We start from the raw sequence: 7,063 nt of genomic DNA, 5'->3' as shown, positions 1-7,063 counted from the left end.
ATAAGGCAGTCTGGAAGTCTGTAAAGTTCCCAACCTAACACAAAAACAATGCTGTTTCATTTCTCAACATAGTCCCTTTATAAACTTACACATTTTTCCCGGCGATGCTCCCACCTCTCTATTCCGTCTAAATAGTAGTTGGCATCTTAGTCTTAGAATTTGTTAATGTCATAAGCTTTTTACTCGGTGAAAATCTCTAGAGGAAAAAGTTCGACTTTTGAAAACAGAAAAGATGCCCATAGTTAATCAAATGGTACGTTCCAATTCAGCTGCTTCACGGTAGCAAATGATAATGCTAAACAGCGTCAACCTCGATTTTACTTTGGCTTAATAATTGCGTGAGCGAACATCGTGCCTTCACCATGATGGGTTTGTGATTCACTGTGGATCTCTTCTAATATTAAGAATAGTGGATGACGACAAACAGCCTTCACAATTCTGTTACAGTTTAATCGACACCTAATCTTCAATCAACTTTATAGTTTTACGTATAGTTATCCGAATATTTGCTAAATTTTTCTGTTGGTCTCTCTGCATGCTCTTGGTGCAGCTCTTTTACTCCTTCAGAATATTAACAATAAACGTTTGTGTTTCACAAGACAATATAGAGGTTCACGAACCACGAGATTTTTGACAATAAAATTTGGGATTTGGAATTATAAGATATCTAAAAATCATAACATGGAGTAGTATTGTTGTTATATACTCTATAGCAACACCCTGATCTTTTTTTTTAATTCTAACAATTGTAACCCCTGGATCTTTGGCTAAACTCTATACAAGACTGGCCACATCATTAAATGTATATTGATTAAACCATATAGAGGCAACCATTTTTTGTGCGGCATATCACACCAGTCGGATATCCACCGCACGTCGAAGTAACGAGCATACAGACTGTAATGCCAGAGGTACCATATAGCTTCAAGGTATCGACATAGAGCCCGTGCTAAAACCCAGATGGAGCACTGTATATATGTAGAACACCAATACTACATAAAGGAGGCTGAAGCGAGAAGAATATGTTTCGACATAAAGACTTTGATTTGTAAAAAGGTTGCTCATCTACCGCGGAAACACTAGTTTGATTAATAAGCACTCTATTTTTTAAAAAAATCGTACTTAAGTTCACTAGAAGCTTTGGAGAAACTGAGGTGAATGTATAACAGTGAAACATCTCGCGCTGATTTTGTAATAATACCGTTAATTTGCTTCTTGTGAACCTATCCCGTTCAGTATTAGAAATCTGTCTTGGTGCTAAATAGGTCACAGTGTAATTCACTTTTTCTTTTATAGCTAAGTAAGCCATGGACTCTTGACCTATCGGGCGGTAATTGTGTTCTGAAGATTTCACGTTCTTTCAATAGGCTCGCGTAACCTATAGGTCCTTCAAGAGATCAGGAACATATCCATCATCAAAAAATAGCGTCGTTTTTATGCAAAGGCTCTACAAGAAAATGGGGGATTCTATCAGGCATAGGACTACATTCAACCAAAAAGCTTTCAAAGTTGCAATTATAAGATCGTTGTTCGCAATTATAATACTTCCCTGTCTCGGTGCGTCACAGGAAATAACAACAAACTCAGGAAAATTCTCCGGTAAAATCAATCCGTTATTACGTTATGACTCTGCGGCTCGGCAAAGAGTGACAATTCTGATATATTTATATCAACGTAAGCAGAGAACCAGCTTGTGTTTTTGTTAAATTCTTCTATTTAAAAAATGTAGGGCCGAGTTTAGGGTGGAACTGAATTTAATTGTCTGTATACCTCATCCGCTCGTTGCTAGATTTGCGGATTTAAACGTAGTCATGCGAGCATCTGTCATTAGGTATTATAATTCCGTATTCTAGTCGTTCGATGTCTTCCAGACACCAACAGTTAGAACAAAAGGCGCGGCCGATTTGTGCTGTCTTCTCCACATGTTTGTGAATGAATTCCCTATAGGCTACCGTTTCTGGTAAATCAAACCTCGTTTGCAAGTTTTTTAAAAAAAGCTGCGTTTTCATAGCCCGACGACGTATTTCAGGAGTACGAGATTTAAGGGTAAATCCAGCCTGTAGGCTGGATTTGTCCTTAAATCTTCCCAGATTAGCGAAATATTAAACTATGCTGCTTAGGCTAACTTGATGTTGAAGAAAGCCAGCGCTGTTTGCTGATCCTTGTCGCTGTGTCTCCCTTGTCCTACTTAAGGTATGCTCCCCGAATGACGCATCGGTATTAAAAGGGCAAACTTAACAAAGTAAACTACTTGTAGCTTTCTGGTAGTAACTCGCGAGGTGCCCGATGCTGCGAGTCAACTATGACGTCGGAATTTCATAGCCTTTGTTTTCTGAACGTTCACCTCCAGTCCTAATTTTTTTACATAGGCGCTAAGGGTGGTCACGTGGTGTTATTCTGGGCCATTTCAATTGTTTGATTAAATAACTTTCCCTTTAAAAATGACGATGAACGATGCCTTGCGTTTGTCACTGAGTGTACTATCCTTTCGCAAGCAAAGCGAAGAGGTAGTTGAACAGTGGGATAGAGATAAGATCTACGTAATAGGTTTACTGTGAATAGGTCCGCACTCGCGGTGTTATTAGGGCATAATCTCATCATGTGCACCTGCGAAACCTCGATATGGCGAATAACAGGATAGTAAAGTGTGTAAATTTTTACGTTTTATACAGTAGTGTTCATCATGGCGTGGCCGCGGCTATAGCCGTTTGTGCAGTCACCGACAAACTCTCGCTATAAAATATTTTCCCTGGACTATCAGCTATCTATTACGTTCATCTCTAAGGGCACATTTCAGAAAAGCTGAGTCGGCAAAAGTACCCGCCAGTAAGAACCCATCATCCTTGAAACCACGTATCTATGTTGGACCACTTTCTATCTGCGAGAGAACTGCGATCTGCCATGTTAAGATTAAGATCGGATGGTCGAGATTATCAGGCTTGTAGACGTGCACGTTTCTATTACTAAGAGTCAAGATGTGAATTGAGCAAAGGGACAACCACTCAAATAAACTTCATAGAAATGTTTGTCCTATTACATACTTATTGAGTGCACTATATATGAGTTAGCATATTACATCTGTCCAAGTACTAGAAGAACAAAACATATAATAAAATAACGATTCTTTAACAGTTATAATGCACATTAATACGACAATACTTGAATATACTTTGGGGTCGATTGGGTTTGGAGGATAGATAAATTAGCAGTTATACGTAAGCAACAGATATGCTGAGATAACGGTGATGAGCATGTGCTTGTTACTCTACAATGATGGCTTCATAATGCTGCTTATCCATAATCGCATGATTTGTTTTAAGTCGTTATTTGAATGCTCCGTTGGGACATGTTTTATGCCAGCTTGTAGATATACAGCTTGTGTATAATATTATGAAAAAAAAATTACATAAAATAAGTAAAAGATCAACTCATTTATAACATCACGCATCAACAGTGTTGAATACGAAATCGAGGACATAGCTCCTCGTATTATTAGGGCAAGCAGTCATGATGCCATATATAGCTTTTTTCTTGGTATATATATAAATAAATTCTTATTAAAGGTGTGTCAATTCGAGCTATATATAATGCAGAATTACTGGCATATAAGGGACCTGTTACATATGAACGGCAGTTCTTAATTTCCTCAGAGAACAGAAGAAGAGAGGACTGAACTTGTCGTCTTAATTAGCCCCTGGGGTTTGCTTCGGACAAATTCATTAGGCTGATTTGCCATCCATTCTCTTTTAGTACTGTTTTCAGCAGGTACACAGTACATACTTTTGCACGACCTAAGTTGTCAGAGCGCAGACCGGAAGTTCGCGAATATAGCAAGAAGATATTGACGCTGTCTGCTTAGGAGCCGCTTGCTGTTTTTCACAAGAAGGATGCGTGCTATACACGTAGATGTTGCAATCGGCCATCATGCTCTTCCTTATATATCGTAATAAATGAACTCAAGATACTACTGTAGCAGACTTGCGAGAAACTAAGATATAACTTTATAACAATATCACGCAACAATATTATACAAAGATATATATATATATATTTGCTGTATACCTTTACTGTCAATGAAATGCTAGAATTTGAAACAAAGAGTGACGGTATTCAAAGTTTCAATAGCTTCAGTGGAATTAAATTTATGAAAAGGGTGAACATGTTGGGCCAGAGCGCCGATCCGTAAGGTAATGCTGACAGTCTCTTATGTAGATTTGATATGCCCCCCATTTTTTTCTTCTTAAAAGGTATGACCTAAGCAAGTCAATTATAAACGATACATAAACCAAACACCCCAGCACTCCAGCAAGATCCAGTTAGGATTGGCGATAGGACCGATCATTTGAAATATGCGTGCGTTCAACATTCTAAGGATAGACTCTATCCCAAAACGTGAACAGGGAGCTACAATGCAATCAAACACTGCAGCATGGATGATGCAAATTCCAAAAGCTCAGGTAAATTTAGACCTTAGGATTATATGGACCTAGTTCAGACAAAGGAACTCCAAGGACATTATCAGAAGGGATCTTGGAATTGATACTGGTGTTGAGTTTCCAATATAAAACTAAAAAAGCGGAAGAAGCTTAGACAATCCAAGTTTCATACTGTCTAACTCGTCAATACGATCGGCGAATAAAAAGAGCTCAGTTGCCGAGACTATTTCGACTGCCATTTCAAACTCAAGGGGTCCGTGCTGCAGGATAGATGCTATGTAATGAAACACGTGGCTAAGGTACGGTAAAGAAAAATGCGACCGAAATTGGGTCTCTTGGAAAAATCTACAAGATGCCTGGCTGCTTACAAGTGATATATGCACACTCAGTTTCATGAAACCAGTTAATGCTATTTCAACCAATATGAAAAATTAAACATTTTAATTAATTTTTTGCTCATAACTAAAATTCTAATTATTGTGAAAATTTCAAACAGATTTACTACAAGCTCCGCCTTTTATCTTGCTAGTCTTAACACAAACTAGAGATGACTAAAGTAAATAAAAAAAAATAGGTTTACTCTATCAGGTAAGCTTAGAAAGATAAGTCCCAAGTGTTTCTACCGTTATTATTGAATTTTTTTAATAGGTTTGTGTTTTGAGAACGAAATGAATGATAATCTCTGCGAGTGTTTGTTTCAAGTTACTGAGCGAAACAACAGACAACCTGATAAAATGGCGTATTATAGAGTCGGTCTTGTTGGTGCTACCTCAGTTCTTAAATCATAAAAGAACTTAAGCACAAACTGCCTTACTTTATCTCTTTTTGTTGTAACAAAGCTTGCATTTGGCACGATATTGGAAGGTGCCATGTTCAAGAGCTGTTACCCTCACAAAAGACGAAAACATGCTCTTCCTAAAAACAATACAAAAACGAATAGTAGAAGTCTGTAGTGCTATGTGACAAGACAGCAAAAACGGGAGCTTCCAACAACAACAATATTTTCGTAAGCCCCTACTGCGGTGGAGCCCTTGGATTTTCTATAAATCGTCATATACGTAACGAATAGTAATGTCTCTAATGGTGTAAAGCTAAAAGACTCATAAATAAAATGTAAAGGTCCGCCTTTGTAAGAGATATAAGCAGTTTAGTATTCTAATAGGATTTCAATGGAAATCTGATCGTTTTAAAGGTGACCTCCTGTGCAAGCACGTGTTCATATAATGGCGTAGAGTTCAGAATAGAAAAAGAAAGGAAACAAAGCAGCAAAATTTAATATAGTGGACAAACCTTGGTTAAAAACTTAAATGACAAGTGCAATTTTAGCCCAACTTTGATGAACTCTGACATCGATCGGAACTCGAATTTATTGTTTTTCAAAATGAAGACTATGCTCAGAATATGCGTTTGCAGAATTTTTAAAACCGTAAAACTCTGGTCTGTTTTGGATAAGGCCGGGTAACTTTTTTGTGCCTTACACATACGATGACTAAATCCTTAGGCACCAGCAAGATTACCTTCGGCCTTCTTCCAGTACCATGTTTCTCGTAACAAGTGATTATTCAGCATTTAAATCGTACACTTGAAGACACATAATGTCCTAGTAAGTTTTCTCAATGATAATAAATCACTTACTAAGTTGAGCCCGAGCGATCAAGGAATCTCTTACATATATTGTACACAAACTGTCATTTACTTCAGTTACAAGAAAAGACATAAGTTCTTCGACTTCAGTTCAGCATTAGCGATTTATGTAACCATGCGTTGCCTCCGTAACAGCCTTTTCTGAATTTCAGATTTGCATTTGCAAACATTCTGTTGCCCCTGCGACGACAGACGTCGTTGTGCGAATCGTATATTAAGAGCCAGACACAGAGAAAGCAGTATGTTTGTATTGCGGACGGAAAATTGCATCTGTGCTTAAAAAAGGCCAAAAACATAAATATTTCAAGATTAAGAATTACCTAGCACAGGTATTACACAATGTAGTCTACAATTTTTGAAATCCGATTGTGTCTAGTTAAATTTTTTAGCTTGCAAATATTTAGCTTTGTTTATTATGTTGTATGTTCTAAGACTGACGGCAGATATATTGAAAGATAATGGAGCTTAATCGAAGAAACATGTTTTTCAATAGAGCCATGAGTTGCTAAGGGATGGCTTTATAAGTAAGAGCCGAAATTCATAAAAACGTGACGGCCTTTTTGGCGTGTGGACGGGACTCTTATCTTGCATCTAGTAGCCCTTTGAAAGCTGCTCATCAAAAATCAATAGCAATCATAGGTCAAAAGAGAACAAAAAATCCCGCTTTGTATTTAGTTTTCAAAAATAATGACTTGGAAGTGGGATCCACAAATGACTGCCTAAAGTTAAAAGTCTGTTTTTTCAATCAGTACCAGTAAATGTCAACTGGCCTGGCAAAACACTGAAGGAAGGTTTTGCGTTAGAAAACAGTACAGCAACTCTCCTGTGCTTTGATATATTTTAAATAATATGATCGTACAAAATTTGATTAAGCTGAAAGATACACTACAGAGTTGTCGTCCGCCTCAAAAGGTATATAGGTAGGTGTATGCGATATTCTCAAGTATAATAGGCTGTAAGTCCATTTAAATAATTTTAGTTAG

At 37.5% G+C, this 7,063-nt stretch overlaps 1 protein-coding gene across 2 annotated transcripts in view; it reads left to right on the top strand.

Annotated features, from left to right (window-relative positions):
- Nucleotides 1–7,063, top strand: part of Cht7 (chitinase 7) — a 107,347-nt gene that overhangs the window by 65,422 nt on the left and 34,862 nt on the right. The window lies entirely within an intron of this gene.

The sequence above is a fragment of the Varroa jacobsoni genome, unplaced genomic scaffold, assembly GCF_002532875.2.
Source record: "Varroa jacobsoni isolate VJ856 unplaced genomic scaffold, vjacob_1.0 scaffold_724, whole genome shotgun sequence".
In the NCBI taxonomy this organism is placed as follows: domain Eukaryota; kingdom Metazoa; phylum Arthropoda; class Arachnida; order Mesostigmata; family Varroidae; genus Varroa; species Varroa jacobsoni.
This window is presented reverse-complemented; position numbering and strand designations above follow the sequence as displayed.